The sequence below is a fragment of the Canis lupus genome, chromosome 7 (assembly GCF_003254725.2).
Source record: "Canis lupus dingo isolate Sandy chromosome 7, ASM325472v2, whole genome shotgun sequence".
NCBI classification, from domain to species: domain Eukaryota; kingdom Metazoa; phylum Chordata; class Mammalia; order Carnivora; family Canidae; genus Canis; species Canis lupus.
In genome coordinates, this window is record NC_064249.1 from 33,637,615 (window position 1) to 33,662,378 (window position 24,764).

Below are 24,764 nucleotides of genomic sequence, written 5' to 3' on the forward strand. Positions count from 1 at the left end.
CACACAATAGAAAATAAGAAGGGCTTGGCCTTGATAGGAGAGAATCATAAAAGGAAATACATGCTTTCAATACAGTATTATAAACGATCTGACAAGATACAGACAACATTCTGTGAAAAACACAAGTCAAAGATCTAGTGCCTCTCTGGCTTAGTCAGAGAAGCATGTGACTCTTGATCTCGGGGATTGTGAGTTCCAACCTCACGCTTAGTGTAGAGATTACTCTTAAAAAAAAAAAAAAAAAAGATCTACTCTAAAAGGATAAGACTGTTTTCTGGGAAAAGTGAAATTTATGCTGAAATGTGCATTACCCAAAGGAAAAAAAAAATTCTCCATACTGAACTGATATGTGATTTTGACCTACTGTGGACTCTCTAACCAATGGAAGAATAAGCATCTTTTTTAGATTCAGCTATTCCTTTCCTGAGCCCAGCCATCAGCATACGGTGAAAAGTTTCTATATAAGTGATAGGTTTTTGCTAGGAAACCCTCAAACTAGCACATTTAATTCTCCTCCACCAGTTTGTTACATTAGTTTGTAGCCATAAAACTAACTTTCTGTGCGTTCAGCATGTTTTAAAATTATGTAGTTTTGCTTCTGTCCATGTGTATTAAGATGAAAGCTCTGGCTATACCTCCATTTATTTGCTTCCTATGGTTTTAAAATAAAGATTTGGATACATAAAATGTGATACCCAATCAATAGGCTCTTGGATCCCTTCCAGTAAAAAAGCTTTCAACAGTTCCTCCCACTCTATGGGCTCATGTTCAAAGTAAAGCGAGATCACCAGAATCTTTAGTTTTGTTTCCAGTTCATAAATTTGGAATTGAACCCCAACACAGCATATCCCAATTTTCACAATGCTTTCCAAAATCTGATCTTTGAATAAAATCCTGATACAAATATACAGTGAATCAAAATGGATTAATCAAGAACACATTTATGTTTTACTCCCCTAGATAAAGTACATATGGGCTATAGTTAAACCCAAGTGGGGTTTGCCTCGTGGTAGGCCCAGGTTCAAATTCTCTAGCACATATATGCTACTTCATACGTAGATTGATTCTTCCTCTAGGAATGGATTCTGAGAATCAATAGTAACTTTAAAAGGACAACAGGGTAATACAACATGCACAAATCCATCTGATTATAAGTGTCTAAAAAAGGCCATACACTGGATAGTGTAATTAGTATACATGAATGAGTCTACATATCAGCATTCTGGTCTAAACATCAGAAAACCACAATGTAAGCTGGGAGGTCCTACTCAGCAGCTTTGTGACCTAGCCAAATTACTGCACTGTGCTAAGCCTCAGATTATTTGCCTGTAGGAAAGCCACTGGAATGAGAGAGCTGACTCTGACTACTTAATTTTAAAGCTTTGGACAAAAACGAAGCTACTGTGTTATGGCCTTTTTCTCTGATTTACTGACCATGTTAGCTCTACTCCATGTCTTCCATGGTAAGAGAAACAAAAAAAAAATTACATGAAGAGATCAATGATTTTGAAATTTATTTTTTAAAGATTTATTTTATTTTATTTATTTTAAAGAGAGTGTGTGAATGATGGGAGGGGCAAAGGAAGAGGGAGAGAGAGAGAGAATCTTGATCAGACTCCATGCTGAGTGCAGAGCCCAACTTGGGGCTCAATCCCATGACCCTGAGATCATAACTTGAGCCACAATCAAGAGTCAGATGCTTAACCTACTGAGCCACTCAGATGCCCCAATGATTTTGAAATTTAACAGAAATATCATCCCATGAGTTATTTGCTGTATGGCCTTTTGCTTTGAGTGGAGAAATGTGGTCAAATGTTATAGTCTTTCAGGCTACAACAGGCTCAGGAAGAGGTAAAGGGATTTGACCTCAAGCCTTTTATTCAGCAAATATTTATAGCCACAGGTGTCCTGTGTACCAGGCACTCTTCTGGAAGAGAACAAAACAAACCCAAAACTCTCCTCTCATGAAGCTGACCATCTGATAGAGGAGGAATTGACAAGTAAGAAAAATAAATTAGAGGTTAGATAGTAGTAAGTGATAAAGCCAACCACGTGATGGATCCAATATGAAAGACAAAGAAAGGAAGGAATAAAAGATGATCCATCCCTTTGTTTGCCTGATTTGTATGTATGTATGTTTTGGGCTTGAGTGAGTGGTGAGATGATAGCTACTGAGTGAGAGAAAAAGAAGTGGGGGCAGAGGGAGTACAAAGTAGTGGCGGGCAGAATTCATTATTCTGTTTGTGGAATACTGAGTTTGAAATACTTATTGAACATCCACATGTTGATATCAAATACACAGTTGAACATGAGTCTGGAGTTTTGGGGGAGAAGTGAGGAATTGGGAATCATGGCCCTCCAAGTGGTTTTTAAGGCACTAAATCTGGAGAGAGAGAAGGTATAAGCAGCCAAGAGGATTGGGGATTAAACTGTGAGGCTACCCACCATTTAGAAGTTAGGTGGAGGAGATAGAGTCAGCACAGAAGACTAAGAATCATCAGCCAAAATTGTAGGAAGAGAATTAAGAAAATGTGGTGATTTGAAGCCAACCAAAAAGAGTTCCTCAAAAAGAAGCAAATGTTCACATGTGTAAAATACTACTGAAGAGGGTGGGTAGATAAGGACAGGTAAGTGTCCCCTGGATTTGGCACCAGGAGAATCACGGGAGACTTCCCAAACACAGCGTTAGCTGAATGTTGGGAAGAGAAACCAGATTGGAATGAGCTGAAAGAATGAGTAGAGGGTAATGAAACAGAGACTCACAGTCTAGTCTACTTCAAGGAGTTTTGTTGAGGTCAGCAGGAAAAATGACTCAGTAGATGACAAAGTAAGTGAGGCCAAGGCAGACAGTGGATGGTATTCATGTACTAAAAGGACGATCCAGCAGAAGGACTGGTTGCATAGAGAAACTTAAAACTCATGATCAAAGACTCTTCAGAGATCACAGAGCATAAAAGTGGAGAAATCTTCCACAGTAAGGTGATGGGAGAGAAAGGCATGTACACACCTGGATATTCTGCATACTTGGGGGGTGGAAAGATAGTTGTAATGTCTTTTGTCTTATTAGTGAAGCAGAAAGCAAGATTGTCAACAGGGAGTTGGGGCAGGAGTGGAAGAGAAGGGATGCGGGAGGTGTGAGGTGAGAGTATCAGTTATGAGATCACATCTCTGGAGATGAGAGAGGGAACTACCAAGGGCAACAGCAGGACGCAGGACACAGCTGCTCGAGTGCTCAAGTTTGGGCTGCATCTTCACACCAGCAGCAGCTCTTGACTCAGTGCGCTAGAAGAAGTGCTCATCAGAGCAGGCATACCTGGCATTGAGCACACACCCAGTGATGACCACTGAGTAAAGGAACGGATGCTTGGTCTGGAATGGAGCCAATCCAGAGCCTGACAGACTGAAGTCATCTTATGTGGGGGTCCACCTCACCACAATGGTGGAGGACATGGGTATGGAGAGGGCCTTGAAGCAGAAGGCCAGGAAATCAGAAGGCCACAGTGATAAGTGGTAGGTTCATGGGGCCCTTGGATACTGTGGGTTTTGGAAGAGGGGGAAAATTATACATGGGTATGAGGTATAAAAAGCAAAATGGCCTCCAGTTGAGAAAGCAGCAGGTAAAGGGGAGTCATTAGAGGCTATCTCATGCAAGGAGTTTGAGGGAATGTTCTGGTCACACAACTGGACATGGTGGCTGCAGGCCCTGAGTTCAGGTCTTTTTACTGAATTCTGTTTGCTATTGGTAAATAAATGTACTCTCTCTTTTTGGCTTTTAGATTTCATGTTTTTGTGATATTCCTGGAGATAAGTGGGAAATTACTAAAGATGGTCCTGAAAAATTTCTAAGGCATATATGAGATTTAGATTTTAATTGCTTTCTGATAATATATACATTTATGTTCTTTTATTAGAACTATAAATAGAAATAAGTCTAAACTGGATAGTTAATTTCATTTTGACTAATCTGATTTTGATTTAATGAAAAGTATCTGGAAGGTCAAATATTTGTACCTTCCCCTCTATTTCTTTTCATCTTTTAATCAGGTTAACCCTCTACTTAGTCACTGATAGTGAATCCTTCTGACATCATCAGCAGTTCTGGGTCATTTTACCTATCCTAACATCATCATTTTTCTTAAGTCCATATCTTAATCCTTTTTAGAACATCTGGAACAAATTCTCCCAATATGATACAGTGTTAAGGATTTAACGGGCTAAAGTATTGGAAATATATGTTCACACACACAGATTCCCACATTTGCCACTTACTGGCAGTGTGACCGTGGCCTGATTTCTTACCTGCTCAACTGTTTGTCATTTTACCAAACAGAATGAAGACAACAAAAGTTCTAAACCATAGGATAGTTGTGGGAACTAATTAGGAAAATGCATATGTAGAGGTTAGCACACAGTTTGAGTCATGGTAAGAACTCAGGAAATGCTATTTCTCATGTGTACTACATATGTACTGCCCAGTAAGTTCATGCATGCATATACACCTAAGAAGGATAAACTTCTCTGGAATTACAGATGTATAGGTGAATGTTCTTTCTGAGAACCCCTCTGTCTTCCTTCAAAATGCTCTTCACAGGGCATCTGGGTGGCTCAGCTGGTGAAGCGTCTGCTGTCTTCTGCTCAGGTCATGATCCCAGGGTCTGGAATCCAGCCCTATGTTGGGCTCTCTGCTCAACGGGGAGTCTGCTTTTCCCTCTCCCTCTGCTGCTCCCTCTGCTCCATCTCTCTCTCTCTCTCTCTCTCAGTCAAATAAACAAAATCTTCAAAAAATAGTGGTTTCCTACATTCAGAATATTAGCTCTTTGATGTCTCATCTTTTCTCAGGTTTTATCAAACCTCTTTTTCTTTCTTTCCTCTAGTCCCTAGGATTCTTGTCCTTTGACTTTTAACCATTTCAAAACTGAAATAAAATACTGTTGGAACTAACATGATCCCAAAAAGCAGTGTTTAACACTAATATTGTTTCTTTTAAATGAACCACTTAATGCCTCAGCTGAGGTTGACAATCAGTTTCTCTGTTTTCCCCGACACTCCTTGGTGACAACGGTCACCTAATTAAGTGTCTTTCTTTGTCATGTGTCTCACACAGCAGCTCAGACAGAAAATGAATGATTCTGGGGAAAAGAAAGCTGGACTCTAAGATCCTCTCAAAGGCGATGTGACCAGATGAGAGATCCCCTCACCAGAATGTGCCAACCTGAGATTAAACTTCAAACTCGCTGTTCTGACATTTCCTTCTATGAGAACATCATCTTACCTGGATTCTGTCAATGGTGAGCAGATAAAAGTATTCCCTTAAATTATGGGCATTTCCAAGTAATTGGAAAAGGAAAGGCGGAGTGAAGAGAACTTACTTAGGACATGACACTGAGCTCTATTTTCAGCTGGTAAAAGTAAGGTGACTCCAAGTATTGCTATTTCAGAAGGAATTGGGATTCTTTTCACTTTAGCCTCTGCTGAGGGTCCCTTGCCACAGTCAACAAAAGTCTGTACATGAAGAATTCCTGTGCCCTGAGCTGTCAGGTAGGAAGGGTACTGGACTAGGGACAGACTTCTGATTTAGATGAGGTGAAGTAAAGCAGAGGGGAAGGAAAGGCCCACTGGCCTCCTAGATTTTTCCCCCCTAAATCCAAATCAGATTAAAAGGAATTTGATTATTCAAATTCAAAATAATTTAGATGATTCAAATGCAAAATTCCTTTTGATTCAAAATCAAAAGGAAAATGATTATTTCTGTTTTGGCATCTATTTATAATGCTAAAAAGAAAGAAAAGGAGCGAGTGAGCATAAGTATCTATTTTATCAAAAAGCAGTTAAGATACTATTAACTTTATGAGGAAAGAAATGTTATGGAGATCCAGTGTTATTTTCTATAACATTAGTAGGGAGAACTAGATATCAGGAAAAATCCTAAAATTGCCCTTCTTTATGAAAAATTGGGATAATAAGACCTGCCTTGACAATAGAATCAATGGGATAATGTGTGTGAAGACAAAACTGGAAACTATTGGTCAAATGTGAATTCCTCTTATTATTCTCACTGTACCACAGTGAGGTTAAGTGAAGGTTAAGTGAATTGTCTGAGATAACACCACTAGTACAAGGTATTCCCAAAAAGAGCTTAACTCATAATAGAAAATAAGAATATATTTAATGTATAAATGCATGAGCTGGGGTTCAAACCCCAGCTGTCTGGCCCAGGACCTGGGAGCTTAATGACTACACTCTGCTGTGCTGCATTTGCCACCAAAGATAAATTCAAAGTTAACTGTGGAGAAGAGATGGAGATTTTCCGTGAGATTAGTACTAATTAAATCTAGAATAAGGGAAACAGAGAGCATTCTGTTAAGTAAGCTGTGAGGAGCTATCCTACTGGAGAAATTTTTGGAATGATATAATTTTCATGTGTTGAATACTTTTGAGAGGTTGGATAATTCCAAAATTTTCCCATGCTTCACATATTGTGGTACAGCGAATGCTCCTCCTTGCCCTAGAAAAGGGAGCAAGGGGGACCAGATCAAACTACAGTTATTTTCTACAAATACAGTAACCTATCCCTATGAGAGGGTAATACATTTACAAGATGGAAAACAATGCCAGAGGCTGTGCCCAGACAGGAGAGACCAAGGTAATGGCATAGCTGATAAAGAACAATTAAAGGAAGTTCATTCATCTGACTCCCAAGGCTCATACCAAACTTGCTGAAAAGACCAATATGATCTTTCTCCTCCCTCCACAGTGCTTACACACACAGTCTGTTCCCATGCCAGGGGCATAAGATCCTGAAAGCTGACCTCTCCCCAGGGAATCAGCCAATTGCTTTGAACCCAGTCCAAATTAAACCCTTTCTGGCCTCAGGTTCTTCTGAGAATAAAAACGTCTAGCAGCTTAACTTTCTGTTAGCCTGTTAACTATACTTTGCTAAACATTTATTTTTAAAACAACAGGTCTTTTGCTTACTGCCAAAGTAAAGCACTGCAGAACATTTGGAAACTATTGAAAAGTAAGTATAATGTCATTACTTGAAATCAACTACCATGGTGTATTTCTTTCATATGTGTATCTATGTGTATAATACCAATTTTATATTTAATATATATCTATCATGTCTATATCATTTGTTTCATAAATTTAAAAAACAAGGAATGTGTAAGTGGCTCAGTCACTTGAGCTTCCAACCCGTAATTTGGCTCAGGTTATGATCTCATGGGTCATGAGATCAGGCCTCATGGCTGGGTTTTGCACTCAGCAGGGAGTCTGTTAGGGATTCTTTCCCTCTGCCCCCCCCCCCCCCATTCACACTCATGCTCTCCCTCTCTCTAAAGTAAATAAATCTTTAAAAAAATTTTAAATTTCTGTTTAATATAATATCTTCTAAATTTAGTATGATACTGGAAGTACATTCCTATGTGATGAAATAGCTTAAAACATGGATTTCTTCAGGCTGTAATGGAATAGACCATATCAAATCAACCTTTTTCAGAAAGCAATTACAGAAACTGGATAAAATATCAGAAATACATCTAGACAGAGCATTGGAGAAGGACCTAGAGGGACTGGAATCCTAGAGAGAAGGGAACTGCATTGTTATAAGATCAATGTTTCTCCTGTGTTCCCCCTTAAAGTGTCTATCTCTATTCCTAAGCACTTCAGGAGACATAGGGCAAACAAACAAGGGGTTGAGGGGTGGCAAAAATGACTATGTTCCAGAATTCAAAGGGTCAAGAAAAAAGAAAGATGAGAAAAGAAAAATGTACTATGCATTTTGGCCTCTGAGTGAGAGGCCAAAGGGTCAATATGGAGGTAGCTGATAAAAACACCCAAGCTAAGAACACTTGGGTTTCCAATATTGTTAGGAGAAATAAAAAGAAGAGTTCAGAAACCCCTAAGGAGGAGTCCAAGTAAACACACGAGCCTCCATTGAGATGAAGGAATAGCTTCATCTCAAGGGAAAAAAGCAAACCAGTAAAAGATCAGCCATCACCAAAACTAAAAGCCAGTCTCAAACCATCCAAATGTCCGATATTGCCAAGTTCTTCTGGCCTTACTCAGACTGCTTACCAGGAGAAAATTAATTTCTACACCAAGAACAAAGTAGACAGAATCTCTAAAATTGTGTTATGATTGTGTTAAAATATGTTACAACCTTGAAAAATTACCAGTTTTACCAGATTGGACTAAATAGATAAAAATGATGAAAAGTGACAACCATGGAATTATCAAAAACAGACTTTAAAATAATTTTAATGAATATGTTTGACAAATTAGATGACAAGAAATGAAGTTTTGGAAGATAATTAGAAACTATAAAAAAGGATTCAGTGGAAATTCTATATCAGAAAAGCATAACATTGTAATTAGGAACACAACAAATACATTTAAAAGTAACTAGACACAGTGGGAAGGAGGATTAGTTATCTGGAAAATAGCACAGAGAAGAGCAACATGGAAAGTACAGAGAATAGCATACCAGGAACATGAGACAATAGGAAAAGATAATATGCATGAAACTAGAATCCTGGAATGTGAGTAGGAGAATGGGTAAAGCAACATTCTAAGAGAAAATGGCCAAAAATTCTTATAAATGGATGAAATACATCAAACAGATTTAGGAAGTGTTACAAAAACTGAATAGTATACATAAAAAGAAAACTAGACCAGGGCACTTTTTACTAACACTGCTGAAACTAAAGAAAAGAAAAAAATTTTAAGCCAGCCAGAAAAAAAACCATATAACTTTACAAAGAACAATAATATTGAGGCTGAATTCTCAAAGCAAAATTATGGAATCAAAGAAAATTGAGTAATATCTTTAAAATCCCAGAAGAAAGACATTGCCTTTCTGTAATTTAATATCCAGAGGAAATATCCTGGATAAATTAAAGTAAAATAACCACATTTAAGACAGACAAAAACTGGGACACCTTGGTGGCTCAGTGGTTGGCATCTGCCTTTGGCTCAGGGTGCGATCCCAGGGTCCTGGGATCAAATCCCACATCAGGCTCCCTGCTGAGAGCCTGCTTCTCCCTCTGCCTATGTCTCTGCCTCTCTCTGTGTCTCTCATGAATAAATAAATAAAATCTTATAAAAGCATTCTCTTTGTCTTTAAAAAAAAACAAAAACTGAAAAAAAGATGTGTTGTGAGTGAACGTATATTTGAAGAGAAACTAAAGAGAAGTTTTTGGGAAGACGTAAAAATTGATCCTTTAAACACAAAAATTCAGAAGGGAATAAAAATCAAAGATGTAAAATGTGAGTAAGTATGGATTAACAATGACTGTAAAAAGGATTAATAATGCTTTGTAGGATTCTAAATGTATATATAATTTAAATGATGACAAAAATAGTGAAAAGAGAAAGAGGAGGATAAATGAAATTATAAGGTTTTCCATTGTCTGGAAAATGGTAAAAATGCTAATTGACAGTGGATTAAATGAAGAGGAAGCTACATGTTTTAATATTTAGGATTACCACTAAAAGAAAATGCAATGATAATTTTAAAAATTATTAACACCAAGTAATTTTTTAAAATAAAGGAGTAAAAGGGGATCCCTGGGTGGCGCAGCGGTTTGGCGCCTGCCTTTGGCCCAGGGCGCGATCCTGGAGACCCGGGATCGAATCCCGAGTCGGGCTCCCGGTGCATGGAGCCTGCTTCTCCCTCTGCCTGTCTCTGCCTCTCTCTCTCTCTCTGTGTGACTATCATAAATAAATAAAAATTAAAAAAAATAAAATCTTTAAAAAAAAAAGAAAGAAAGGAGTAAAAGGGAAAGCAAAACGGATCAGGCAAGTAGAAAACAAATAGTGATTTGTTAGCTATAAATACAACTATGCAAGGAATTGCATAAAATATTAAATGTTCTACCTATGGTAAGTAAAAAACCATCAGACTGAAGCAAAGCAAAGCAAAGTCTGTGCTGCTTATAAGAGATACATCTTAAATGTAAGACACATAGAAGTTAAAAGTAAAGGGATAGAAAAAATATACCACACAAACACTAACCAAAAGAAAATTGGGGTATAGCAATATAAATATTGAGCAAAGAAGACTTTGGACAAGAGCATTACAGGAAATAATAGGAGCATTTTGCAATGATAAAAAGTTAATTACACCAATAGTAACATATAATGATTCTGTATTTTATGCATCTAATAACATTGCTTCAAAATACATAAATGAAACCCCACCTAGTAAAAGGAGAATTAAACAAATCCACAGAGTGAGAGATTTTATAAGAGATTTATCTTGTTAATAGATCAGAAGACTCAGTATTATTAAGATGTCATTTCTTTTCACATTGATTTATAGATTCAATACAATCCTAGGCAAAATCCCAGTGAGGCTTTTTGGGTGGAAATTGAGAAGCAATGTTAAACTGAATAGGAAAAAATCAAAACAGTGGAAATACCCAAAAACAACTTTGGAAAAATAAAAATCCAAAAAAGAAGTTTAGAAAGATTGCTTTAGTTTAATTAAAGACTTTCTGTAATCCAAGTAAATAGGACAATAGATTTGCCTAAAGATAGACACAAACAATCAATGGAACACAAGAAAGACCCCAGAAATGAGCCCCACCCCATTTCCTCATACCATATATAAAAATAAACTTGAAATCAATTGTAGACCTAACTATAAAATTTCTAAGTATAAAATATCTACTGGAAATCACTGGATAAAATCTTTGTGACCTCAAGGTAGGCAAAGATCTCTTAGGAAAGACAGCGCAGTTCATAAAAGGGAAGTATCTTTGAAAAATACTCTTAAGGGGGTGCCTGGTAGCTCAGTGTGTTAAGTGTCTGTCTTTGGCTCAGTCATGATCCCAGATTCCCAGGATTGAGCCCCACATCAGGCTCCCCACTCAGCAGGGAGTCTGCTTCTCCCTCTGACCCTACCCTGACACACGCTCTCTCTCTCCCTCAAATAAATAAATCAAATCTTAAAAAAAAAAAAAAAAAGAAAAGAAATAAAGATACTATTAAGAAAATAAAAAGGCAAGCCACAGATCAAGTCCCACCTCAGGCACCCACAGGGAGCCTGCTTCTCCTTCTGCTTATGTCTCTGCCTCTCTCTGTGTGTCTCTCATGAATAAATAAATAAAATATTTAAGAAAAAGATATGTATTGAAAATAAGTAAATCTTACAATTTAATAAGTCAAACAACAGTAAAAATAGTTCAAAATACCAAATAGGCACTACAATAAAGAAGGCAGGCAGGTAACAAAGCATACTAAGATGCATACGTATTTATTAGTTATGAAAGACATACGAAGCAAATCCACTGTGAGATGCTAAAAGCTGTCTAGAACAAGCATGTTTTACCCCTGTATGAATAAGAAAATCCATAAAATAAATAGGAACAAACTACTGATACTTGGAGTAACATGAATCAATCCCCAAAAGCATTATGGTTAGTGTAAAAAGTAATACACAAAAGGTCACACATTGTATGATCCCATTTACATAACATACTGAAAAGGCAAAAAATACACAAGGATGAGTGGTTGAGAAGGGCTGGATGGGAGACAAGCTACAGAGGGCAGGAAGGAACTTTCTGAGGGGATGGAAATATTTTACACATTGGTTTTGGTGGTGGTTAGGGTAGTTACATAACTGTATATATTTGTCAAAACTCATCAAATGGCACACATAAAGTGTGAATTTTACTGCATGTAAATTATTATACACTTTTCTTTTTTAAAAAAAAAAGTAGCTTATGGGATACAGATATAGACAAAATTGTGCCTAGAGGGATATTTATAGTTTCAGATCCACATATTAGAGGAGAAATTAAGTTCTAGAAACTTCTCTCAAGAAACTAGAAAAAGTGAGCAGATTAAATCCCAAGATGTAGAAGGAAAGACAGTGTGACATAACACTGAGTACAGTGTACAGACAATAGGCCCTGGTAGAGCTCAGAGTCCAGAAACGGCCCCCAACCTAAGAGTGCCTGAGACAGGCCATGGTAAAGAAAGTATCTTCTATTTGATTGTTGGTGTCTGGTCAGTTGGATAAACAGAAATTTTTTCAATGATTTTTGGTCTCTATCTCACACTATTTACAAATATCAATTACGGGAAGATTATAGATCCATAGAAGATTCAAGATAAAACAAAGTCTCTAGAAAATGAGAGAATATCTTCATGACCTTGGAGTGGGCAAATATTAAATAGGAAAAGTATGTTCACTGTAAAAATATTGAGAAATTGGACTTTATTAAAATTAAAAACTTGGATTTATCAAGACACACAATTAAGACAGTGAAAAGGAAGCCCACAAAATTGGAGGAAACACTTGCTACACACACACACACACACACACACACACGATAAAATAATCTTTTCCAGGATGAGCACAGAACTCTTACAATTCAATAAGAGAAAGAGAAACAGCCTAATAAAGATGGCAAGAGACCTGGACAGGAGATTTAGTGAAAAATGCTAAAATGGTCAATAAATATAAGGAAATTGCTTAACCTCAATAGTCATCCAGAAATACAAAATAAAACCACATGGGACACCACCATTATGCACCAGAATTTCTATAATTAAAAAGGCTGACAATACCAACTGTTGACAAGAATATAATATAACTGAAATTACAGTACACTGCTTAAGGACGCCTACCTTTAGATAATTTGACGCTAGCAGCTAAAGCTTAACACAGACATACCCTACAGCCAAACAATTTTACTCCTAGGTATACACCAGCAGATATAAATACATACAGGCACCAAAGACACATAGGGGAATGTCCATAACATTGTTTGCAATAATTTACAAACTGGAAACAATCCAAATGTCCATCAATGATAGAATGGATAGATACATTGGGACATATTTATAACATGGAAAAAGCTCATGAATATAGTTTCTTTGAGCAAGAGAAGACATACAATAGAGTACATACTAGATAATTCCATATATGCAAAGTTTAAGAATATGCAAAACTAATCTATAATGACAGGAGGCAGAGGAGAGGTCACCTTTGGAGAGGTAATGACCAAGTGGGCACATGAGAGAGACTTCTAGGATGCTGATACTGTTCTATTTTTTGATCTGCGTGGTGGTTACATGGTGTTCACTTTGTAAAAATTCATGGAACAGTACACTTCTGATTTATGCACTTTTCTCATCTCATAATGTTATATTTCTATTTTTAAAATTTTACTTAAAAACATGGTTTTTTAGGACTATAGTCATTTGAACATATCAATATTCCTTGTTTGTGTAACCCACTTCCTCTGGTGATTCTTTTTAGATGTTTGTTATATACTTACTTATTATAAAAAATACTTTTTTTTTTTTACAATGATCATGCTTTACTTTTCTTATTCAAATCTTTGACTCCTTTCTAAAGATAAAGTCCTAGAAGTAGAAGAGCTGGGTCAATGGATACATCCTTTTAATGACACTGAATACATATTGCCAAATTGCCCTTAAGAAGATCTCACTATCAAAACATTGAAGGTCAGTCTTACCAAGATAGATTTAAATGTTCCTAGCCTTGATCCTGCTTGACCTTTACAACATTAGACACTATCTATCAGCTCTTCTGTAAAATTCTATTTTGCTTTGGCTTTCTTGGCACCACTCTGCCTGTTCCATTCTCCTCTTCCTTCTGCTTGACTTTGCATGTACCCCTGGCTCAGTTTTTGTCCTTTTTCTCTCTCCTCTCTTCTAGAAGAATGTGTCTCTTACTTGTTTACTTTTCCCTATATGTTTATGGTTTCCCATTTTCAACCTCTTATCTTGTTCTGTGGTTCCAACAGCCAAGCATTAGCTATTTTCCTTTTGCTATCACTATCTTAAATGGAATTAAGTAATGCGACCAATGGCTAATGAACTAATAAATATTTGAAAAGACAGAAAGAATGAGTGGTATTATTCTGATGATCAAAGATCCCAGGACTTGCAGGACGTGCCTCCAACCAGCATTCCCTTTGGCTCCTGACTCTGCTCTCTTGCCCCTCCTTCTTCTCCACCTCTCCCTGCCTTCCTCAAGCCTCTTCCTCTCTTGTGCTCACACCATCTTCACGTTTTCCTTTTTTTTTTTTTAATTTATTTTTATTTATGATAGTCACAGAGAGAGAGAGGGGAGCGGGCAGAGGCACAGGCAGAGGGAGAAGCAGGCTCCATGCACTGGGAGCCCGTTGTGGGATTCGATACCAGGTCTCCAGGATCGCGCCCTGGGCCAAAGGCAGGAGCCAAACCGCTGCGCCACCCAGGGATCCCACGTTTTCCTTTTTGTTCCATTTTATCTTCTCTCCATTCTAAATTATACAAAATACGTCTGACTAGCTTTCCATTTAATTTACATTTTGAATAAAGTTTCATGATCCTGTTTTTACAATAGAGCCATTAAAATTAAAAACAGATGAGCTAAATGTCTTGTTTTCTAAGAGAAAATCATTTGCTGTTTTGAATGTGGCCTATCCTTAATTGGAAAAAAAGTGTTCATTGATTACTTTGTATTGCTTAAAGTATAGCACTAATGCTATTAGTTATTGCAGGTTTACTACCATATAATTTGCTTATTCTTTAGAATATTGCTTTGACATGGGTTTATATTTTCTCCAGTGAGAAACTGAGGCATAGGCAGGGCATTTGTCCAGGTCACATATCTGGCAGGCTGCAGAGCTGGGATTCGAACCCATGTTTGTGTGACTCCTGAGTCTGTACTTGGAACCTCTCTACTGGGAGCTTGGTGAATGCTGTTAACTTAAGCAGTAATAATCTCTCTGGAGGAAAGAACAGACAGGACACCACTCAGAATGATCTTTATGATGCCATGTCACCTGGCCCCTCCCCCACTATAATCTACTTTGAACATGATAAGAGAGATTAATAAAATTAATAGTCCTATTTTACACATGGGGCAGGTACAGGATCACGAGCATGAGGCCTTGTGGTGTGTCCAAGAGCTCTGCTCAGAGTGGAAGGTGGCATGGAGGTCGTGGCTAGGAAACTTTGAAGCAAACCGACAATATCCTTTGCAATACTCTATCTACGATTGATTTCTCATCTTCACCTCTAAATCCATGAGGAAAAGAAGAGAGAAACACCTTCCAATTCCTTCTTGTTTATAAACTGTAAGAATTAAAGTGCATAACAGGAAGAGACCAGCTGAAATCATGTTTTTTATTATGTAAGCCAGGGCCATCTGATTTGTCATTGGTGCTTGGACCACTGTGAGTTCCTGTCGTCTGTATGTCTGGCTCCCTGTAATTTTAGAGCTTTGTTAGCCTGATGTTTAGAAGCTCCCACAAGACCCTTCTTGAAACTCTTCCTCTCCTTTATTTGTTTGTTTTATTTTGCTATAAAGATAACAGGTCATCAATTTTGTTTGCATAAATTCTACACTGGATAATAGAACACCCACATTAATTTACTGACACCTGTTCTCATAGAATGCAGAATTCTGTTTCCTTTCTTTCTTTCTTTCTTTCTTTCTTTCTTTCTTTCTTTCTTTCTTTCTTCCTTTCTTTTTAAAGATTGTATTTATTTATTCATGATAGACATAGAGAGAGAGAGGAAGAGACACAGGCAGAGGGAGAAGCAAGCTTCATGCTGGGACCCCGAGGCGAGACTTGATCCTGGGACTCCAGGATCGCGCCCTGGGCCAACGGTAGGCGCCAATCCGCTGAGCCACCCAGGGATCTCCTATTTCTTTTCTTTAACACACACACACACATACACACACAACCTTTATCACATCTCCATTCCCAGAGTACCACTCAAGAAATGCTGTGAAATGATACAGTAATGAGGCATTCGTAGGAGAGAAAGCTTTATTTGCAGCTGAGAAGCCAGGGTATGAAGGACTGCTGGTCCAAACCACCAGGTCTGCAGAAAGAGTGGCGATGCATCGCTGTGTGAAGAATGGGGTCTGTGCTTCTCAGGCACAGCATTTGACATTTACAAAGCTCTTATTGCTTCTTCAAGACTCAGATCAGTTGTTATTCTGTGTGAAGCCTTCGTGATCTGTGAGAGGAGTGAATCACGCTCTTTCCTTTCCTGGTACGTACATTTGAATCCAAGTGAACAACAGGCCCACACTTTCTGAAGGCCTGGGTATCAGCTGGCTTCCCAACCACAGAAAATGTGGCAGGGCTTGTTGGCCTACAGCCAGGAGGAGGATTTGTTGGAGACTCTGAAGAGGGAAGGAGTACTTTGGGGGGTACATGTAGTATGGAACTGGAGAAACAGGGAATGTGATAATACCCCCACCCCCAGATCACCAATACTTAGAGAGGACCATCTAACTCCAGATCATAGGATAGCCATCACTGCACTTAAGTGGTATTTCAATTAATGGTTTACATTTCTGTGTCTCATTCTAACAAGTGATCGCCCTGAAGGCAGGAACTTTGTCTTTGCCCTGTCACCCTAAAGACAGCTGGAACAGAGCAGATGCTGATGACTGCAGAACAAATACGTATGTAGAAAATGACAGTCCAGCCAGTTAAAAACACTGATTGGCAGACAATGAGGCAAGTCAAGCACATTGGCACTTGCCCTACAGAAATGGTGACCATTAGCTATTCATGGATGTCTCCACACTCTTTCCAATCAGGGTTTCTTTTACCCCATTTGGAGAGTTTGCAACATTGCACAAAGTTCCCTGGGCAGTCCCGTTACTATACATCCCAGCCAGGACCCCGTGGAATGTAGCATGTGCCTGGCAAGCCATTAGCACTGGGAAAACCCTCAAGGATCTAATCCCCAGAGGAAGATGATATATATATATATATATCAAATCCAGATCACATTTTTGTAAGCAGCTCTCAAACCTAAACACTTTGAGGTTATTGGGAAATTTCTTTCAAATCTTATAGTAGACCTAAAGCAAAGCTGAAAGCAAAGCCACTATTCACCTGTCTGGGCCATGAAGCTGAACTGGAGCCAACACCCTCAGCTGGCTGGAGCCCCTCATATCCTGCTATTGATCACAAACGCTTATCATAGGGAAGTCAAAAGGAGACTGGGCAGGAACATTTACACATACTTCTCTTAAGAGTGCTCTTTCATAATCAAAGACTATAATTGCTTTGCTCTGAAGCTACTGTTCCTGCAGAGAAGTTTCCCTTCTTGCTTATTTTTTACATTTCAAGCTAAAAAGCAGTTTCTGGACTGAAGGGAAAGTAGCGAGGACACGGGCAGGGGAATCTGCAAGACTCTGGGCAATCATGGAACTGCAGACACAAGACTAAAGTCACATACTTGAGAGCATCATGAAGCCAAAGGCAGGGTCCTGGGTCTGTGGCCTGGCCCACTTCTCCAGGTGAAGAGCAGTAGAACCAATACTGATCCTTTCATCCCAATAGACACAACCGGAAGCTGTTAATTCCTGAGCAGACTTAACACTTCTTGTGGAGCAAAACTGGAGCCCAATAGTGGGACGATGGAGTGGTTAAAAATGTAAAAGGATGTCAGAACACAGGGAGGATCTATGCCAGTGCTGAAAGCTGGTGAAGCCACAACCATCCTTTATGCCTACAATGTTCCTTTCTCCCCACACCCCACCACACCCCACCAATGTCCTAGCCACTTCCCTTGCAGAGCAAATTTAACCCAAAGCCTTTCCTCTGCAGGGGTCAATTACTTTGGAAACCTTCAATCTAACTGCAATTATGACTGACCTCTTAATAAAGGGATGTAAAGTGTCAGGGAGCCAGTGAGGGAGATTCCTATGGTGCCACCTTCCCCCGGCCACGGTAGGTAATGTTCATTCCTATTCTGCTAGCTCTGCCATGGGACTGTCTTCATGGGACAACTTCATCTTTTCTCTTTGTCTAATCTGATATGTCCAGCAGGATGAGCTCTTCCACAGAATCTCAGGAAAGTACTTTCCAAAGATTCCTATGATTTAAAAACAATGTATACAAGGTCAGATACTCTGAATTTTCTGTGACTCTTTTTACTATGAGTTATTTACCAAACTCTATGTGGAAATGTTTCATTTATGGATTACTAAGTGTTTTCTGAGGACATGAACTGTATGCTGGGTACGGGGGTAGATGCTGGAAACAAATACTTGCCATCACTCAGAGATTTTGTTACTTCACTTTTGAGTAGACTACAAAAAGTAAAATATAAATGAAGTATAGTTTTGTCTGGTTTGCTCTTATACTGTCATATTGCTTTATTTATTCATTCAGATACTTATGTTCCTGTCATGTGCCCAGCATAGAAACTGATGGAGTGGCTTAACTGTGCTAATTCCAGAATCTACCAAAGGCTCTCTGGGTCTAGGTCTGACTCTACAATTCACCAGCTATTATTAAACCTCAGGTGTCTCATCTTTAAATTGGGCATCATAATGGCATTTGTTTCATAGGGCTGTAGTAAGAATGTAATGAGAAAATCCAATAGAATTCTTGGCACATGAGAAGCATTCAATAAACATGAGCTACTTGGCTGGATATAAGAAATGATGTTGGGATCCCTGGGTGGCGCAGCGGTTTAGCGCCTGCCTTTGGCCCAGGGCATGATCCTGGAGACCCGGGATTAAGTCCCACATCGGGCTCCCTGCATGGAGCCTGCTTCTCCCTCAGCCTGTGTCTCTGCCTCTCTCTCTCTCTCTCTCTCTGTGACTATCATAAATAAATAAATATTAAAAAAAAAGAAATGATGTTGGTAGTCACTCAGAAGAACTCTGGAGTTCAGTTTATAGAACAGATCTAAAAAGATACATCTCAGGATGAATATAGCCATCAGAGGCCCATGCACCTTGAGAAATGAAAGTCAACTCCAGTGAGTGTAGTGGACTCTATACTATCAGGCATGATGAGTCCTCAAGGGAACTAAGCAACAGTTCCAGTGACACTGCACCTGAAAGTGATGATTACCACCTGCGCTACCATGACCTCCATCACCACCTTAACTTGCACCATCTCAACACCACCAGTACCACTTGTACTACTCCCAAACAATAGCATCACCTCTACTGCCAGCACCAGCAACACCAAGGCCACCATTCCTACTTCTATATGCAACCAATACCTTTGTCTCCACCACCATCATCACTGCTACCATCTGCCATTACCACTTCCACTAATCTCCAGACAGCTCCATCACCACCACCACTACCACCTATACCATCCCAATGATATAATAATTATTAACATGCATGCCATTGTTTCCCAAAGAATAGCCCATTGCTACCTGATTCAGAATCCTCTGGGCATTGTATTAAAATTAGATTTAAATTTAAAATAACTTGAAACGTACTGAATCTAAATCTGTGGATATTCTCTAGAAACCGCATTTTAACAAGCTCCCAGGTGATTCATTTGTAAGGAGCTATAATAGGAAAATCACTGAATTTGAGGACGTGTGTATCCATCCACAAACTAGGATTCCTTATATTTCTTTTTTTTAAAAAAAGATTTATTTATTTTTAAGTAGAGAGAGAGAGCCAGTAAGCAGGGAGAGGGGCAGAGGAAGAGAGAAAGAGAGAATCTCAAATAGACTCCGTGCAGAGCACAGAGCCCAGTGTGGGGGCTCAATCCCAGGACCTGAGGCAAAACCAAGAGTCTGCACACTTTACTGGCTGAGTCACCTGGGTGCCCCCCCCCCCTTATCTTTCTTTTGAAGCCTCTACTGGGTGTTTACTTGATTAGGGCCCATGGGGTGTTTAGAGAGAAGAGTTTGCAAGCATCAATGTGTGATGAAAATTAGGATAAAATTAAATGTATGAATAAAGGCTAAGTTGTGCCCAGACCAAGCACTTACACGTTCTAGGCAGATATAGCTGAACTCATCTCACTGGTCCTGGGATCTCTAATCTATAAAATGAAGACATGCCTGAAGTCACATGGTTACTAATAGCAGAGCCAGGACAAAACAAACATGTCTTTTGACTCTCAGTCTGGTTTGGTTGGTTTTCCAAGGAGCTGGTCCAGGAGAGGGAGGCAGAGGAAAACACCAACAAGAGCAGACTGACTGGGAGCCAGCTCTGACTCAGCCCACAGACGAGATGAGTGTGTAACATTATGGGAGATGATGATGTGTAGCCAGAGACCAGGCCTGGATAGAGAAATATGAAAGAGGAGAGACTGGTCTTTGGACACTTTGATTTCTTCCCATCATTTCTGCTTTTCCTTGTAAAACAACCTTCTCTTCACCCCTCTATCTATTGCCAACTGGCAGGTGGCCTCAGGGTCCATGCTCCTGTGCAGATCTGCTGATGCATTTTCCTTCATGATCTCCTGTCTCCATCTGTCCTTTGTCGGCAGCTACTCTTTCTAGGACCTCTCCAAACCCGCCTACACTGGACTCATCACCACATTGCTGCATTGCACCCAGAGCCCCTCCCACCCTGGGGCCCTGGCTCTCCCCATCCTTCTGCCCAGGCTATAGCTGGTCTCACCCCCTTTCAGCCCTTGTTTAAGTGCTCCCTTATTAAAAAGCTCTTCCCTGATAGCCCTGTGCAAAGGAGGCATGGCTCACCCCACCCCTCTGTCCTGACTTCTTTCTCACTATCTGACACATCAGATAAATATTTCTTAGTTTGTGTGTCTCTCTCCTCTAACCAGAATGGAAGTTCTTGAGAGCGGGGAATATATGTCTGTTTTATTCAAACAGTGCCTGACACATACAGGCTCTCAATAGATCATTCAAACAAATGAATCACCTATGAACAAACCGATGAATCTCCCACTCTGCTGCAAAGCTAAGCTCTGCTAGCCCAAGTAATGGTTAATATCTTACCCTTTTCCAGATGACACATTTACATGTGACAAGGACGTTCAAGAGAAAATGTTCTAGTTCCCAGAATTGCCCTGATGGCATAGATATGGCATATGTGTCAGGCCCCTGAAGCTGACATTGTGAAGCACCCGCTCGGCCACCCCTTGGTTACCCAACAATCACCATCTACCACTGAAAATCCAGCACCCCGTGGAGGGCCTGGCAATGATGGTGTGGGAGGCTCTATTTTGCCCACATGGATGGTCTGCTCTGCGTATAATCATTTCATCAACATTTCCATGAGGCTTTCAATTCATTGCTATCACCACTTTTGCTTATAAAACTGTAACTTCACAGCCAGCCTGATAGCCAGACACAAATTCAGGTCTTGCTTCTCATTTTGCTGATGACCCTGTGATCTGTTGTGGTTTTGCTACTACACGTGATGAACAGAAAACATAAGGTGGTCGCATAAGGAAGCCAGACTTTCTTCAGAGAGTAAATGATTGCTGAAGTTTATGAGCAATTAAGAAGTTTGAGATCCTGGGGGCGCCTGGGTGGCTCAGTTGATTAAGCATCCAACTCTTGATTTCAGCTCAGATCCTAATCTCAGAGTCATGAGATGGAGCCCCACATTGGGCTCTGTGCTCAGCAGGGAGTCTGCTTGAGATTCTCTCTCCTTCTCTCCCTCCCTTTGCCCCTCCCCCCACTCATGCTCTAAATTAATTAATTAATTAATTAATTTAAAAAACCTTTAAAAATAAAAAAAGAAGCTTGAGATCTGATTGTATGTTTTGCACCAGGCTTCCCTAGGAAGTCACTTTCCTAAGTGGGGAAGAAAATAGTTGTGTGAAGTGATCTCACCATTTGAGGATTCAGTTTTTAATCAGTGCTAAATTAATCAGAGTTTGCCTGGATTTGCAATAAAACAGCTGCTAAACAAACTGTGAAGGAACATAATGTGTCAATATTCTGTTAAAACCAGCAACGAAATCCTTCCTAATCAAATCCTGCGGCTACTGTCAAAACTAGCAAACCCTGAATGACTACCACTGGCAAACGAGATGCCGCATATGACAGCTTCCACAAAACACCCTGAACACATGTGCATGAGCAACCTTTCCTCTAAAAAATTCCCATGCTTGGGACACCTGGGTGCCTCAGTGGTTTAGCACCACCTTCGGCCCAGGGCCTAATTCTGGAGTCCTGGGATCGAGTCCCACATGGGGCTCCCTGTGTGGAGCCTGCTTCTCCCTCTGCCTGTGTCTCTGACTCTCTCTCTCTCTCTCTCTCTCTCTCTGTGTGTCTCTCATGACTAAATAAATAAAATCTTTAAAAAAATTGGGGCACCTGGGTGGCTCAGTCGGTGAAGTGTCTGCTTTTGGCTCAGGTCATGATCTCCGCATCCTGGAATCAAATCCCATGTTGGGCTCCCTACTCAGTGGAGAATCTGCTTCTCGCTCTCCTGTTCCCCTTGCTCATGCTCTCTGGCTCTATGTCAAATAAATGAAGATCTTAAAAAAAAAAAAAAAAAAAAAAAAGAACTTCCATGCTTTGGACAAACATGCTGACACAGGAAATCCATGTTTAAATGCATCTTAAGTCATTTTAATGGTTACCTTACGACTGCCTGTACATATTTTACCCACTGAAAGATCTTGATTTCAAGGTATTGTTCATTTTACCATTTTCCCCATTTCATAAATATAATTTGATGACTTCTTTAATAGTATCTTTCTTAATTCTACCCGAGGTCGGGTTTTTTTTTCAAATTCAGATAAAATATTGTGGTTCTTTATTTTTTAAAGACTTATTTATTTATTTTAAAGAGAGAGAGAGTACAAAGGGGAGGGGCAGGGGGAAAGGGAGAGAGAATCTCAAGCAGACCCTGCCCTGAGCACAGAGTCCGACATGAGGCTTGATCTCACCACCTGAGCTGAAACCAAGAGTCCAATGCATAAACACCTGTGCCCCTGTAGTTCTCACTTTAATGGGGAACTCCGCTGGCCCCATTTATATGTTTAACCCCTCCCCCATGCTCTCTATTATCCTTTCCTCTTCAGAGCACTTACCACTCACATACTACTTCTTGCTTACTTATCCACTGTCTGTATCCCATCCACCAACTCCCCCCCAGCTAAACGGTCAGCTCCACAGGGGCAGGGGTTTTATCTGTTTTGCTTACAGACAGCATGCCTGACCTATAGAGGGTGCTCAATAAAGAACTGCTGAGCATAGGAATCAAAGAACAATGGTTAAGAATGTTGGCCTCAGAGTCAGACTCTCCAGAGTTAAATCCAGGCTCTGTCACTTGGGAAGATGTTTAGACATTTTAAGCCTCGGTTTCTCTTCTGCAGAATGGGAATGATAATACTGATAACTGCAACTAATAATAATAATATACGTCACGGTGTTACAAATAGCAAAGGAATGCTGTACGTAAAAAGTTAGTAACATTTGTACACAGAGCAGTCCCTTGGTGTCGAGGTGGGCACTGTTGATGCCTTTGTGCTCCACTGAACGTCCCAGAAGCTCTCAAGAGCCAAGGAGGTGTGCTTGGAGGCATTGGGGGCTGGGATCCAAGCTCCACTCAGAAATCCCTTCAACCAGAATAGCACCTCGGCTTGCTTAAAATTCTTATTTCTTTTTAATTTGTCTACCATCTAGGTAAGGTTTCATTTGAGAAAAAAAAAAAAAGTGTTCTACATTTTTAAATGGTCAGAGGTTCACTGTCATTAGAAGAGAAACATTAAGGTCTGCTCTTCCAAGACTGGGCATTTGTGCTTTAGATAACAGCTTTGCACCTGTCGCATGGATACTATTGTCCCTTCCAGTCGAGGGCACAGAAAGGGCTTGGCAAGTAGACTGCTACAGAAAGAAGAGAACAGAGTGAGTCAGGTTACGTTGTTCACCAAGTACAACTCCTAGGACACAGCAGGTCCTTGGGGAACAGCAGATCCCACATCTTTCCTTGTGGGGGCCTAAGGCAGCCAACAGCCACATCCCAAAGAGCAGCAAACATATTCCAGGTTTCAGTGCTCATGACATGAGGATCACCAGTCATTTGGGATCAGATACAGCATAGACCCCGTGCATAGTTGGAGCTAAGAAGGCACTGTGAATTCTTGAAAAGGTTTCAGGAACTTAAGCCTAGTCTATTTCTACTTGCTTTTTCTGCAGAGAAACCACTGCTCATCTGCCAGCCTCACAGCCAGAGCCACTTCAGCTACCATCCCAGAAAAGTCCACCTATCAGGATTCTGGGCATTTTCCTCAGAGACCCCTGGGCTTCCTTTCTAAATAAATGGTTCATTCACCACAAAGAAAAATCACAAGGATGTGCATGCTTGCTACAGAGGGTCCCTCTCCTGGAATCAACAGCCCCAGCCACATGTTCATTGGTGCGACTACACTCAGCCACCTGTGAACACTGTTTCCAGGCCCCCAGGTTGAACGCCCTCCCTGCTTGCCTCCTCACTGATATACTTTGAGATTCTAGTGACAGGCCTCTGACAAAAGACAGGAGGCAGCTTGAGGACTAGAAGCAGGGTTTGGAGAGATTGACCCCGACTTGGCTTTGGGAAAATGAGTCCTATGTCTGATTGACAAAGAATGTGATTTGGGAAATAACTCCGTACTCCTTCCCACCACTGGGCCTAAATCAGGCTTGGCTTGGCAAGACAGGGACATGGACAGGGAGCCTTCAGATGGGAGGGAAGGGATGGGAGGGGAGGGAGCCGAGCCAGAGGGCTGTGTGATCTCTGGGATGAGGTACAGTCAGAGGCAATAAGGCAAGGGGGCGCCCATGCTCAGTAGGTTAAGCATCTCCCTTTGGCTCAGGTCATGACCCCACGGTCCTGGGATCGAGCCTCAGGTCAGGCTCCCTGCTCAGCAGGGGTGTGCTTCTCCCTCTCCCTCTGCTCCTCCCCCCTGCTCCTGTGTTCTCTCTCTCTCTCTCTCTTGCTCTGCTCTCTCTCAAAGAAATAAATAAAATCTAAAAAAATAAATAAATAAACCAAGGCAGAACATGAGTCCTGAAAGCCAACTACCTGTTTTGTCTTC

General features: G+C 40.2%; 1 long non-coding RNA gene across 10 annotated transcripts in view; it reads left to right on the plus strand.

Annotated features, from left to right (window-relative positions):
• LOC112648730 (uncharacterized) overlaps window positions 1-24,021 on the plus strand; it is a 107,443-nt gene extending 83,422 nt beyond the window's left edge. For 5 of the 10 annotated variants that reach the window (XR_007411958.1, XR_007411965.1, XR_004817527.2 and 2 more), the window contains 5 exons: window positions 5,105-5,288; window positions 6,963-7,018; window positions 13,370-13,479; window positions 17,604-17,726; window positions 23,884-24,020. This is a non-coding gene — a long non-coding RNA (uncharacterized LOC112648730). Of the gene's footprint in view, window positions 1-5,104; window positions 5,289-6,962; window positions 7,019-13,369; window positions 13,480-14,891; window positions 15,039-17,603; window positions 17,727-23,883 lie in introns of those variants that run through there. The other 5 variants (XR_007411964.1, XR_007411960.1, XR_007411963.1 and 2 more) reach the window with 5 other exon arrangements.
• Window positions 24,022-24,764: the final 743 nt, after the last annotated feature.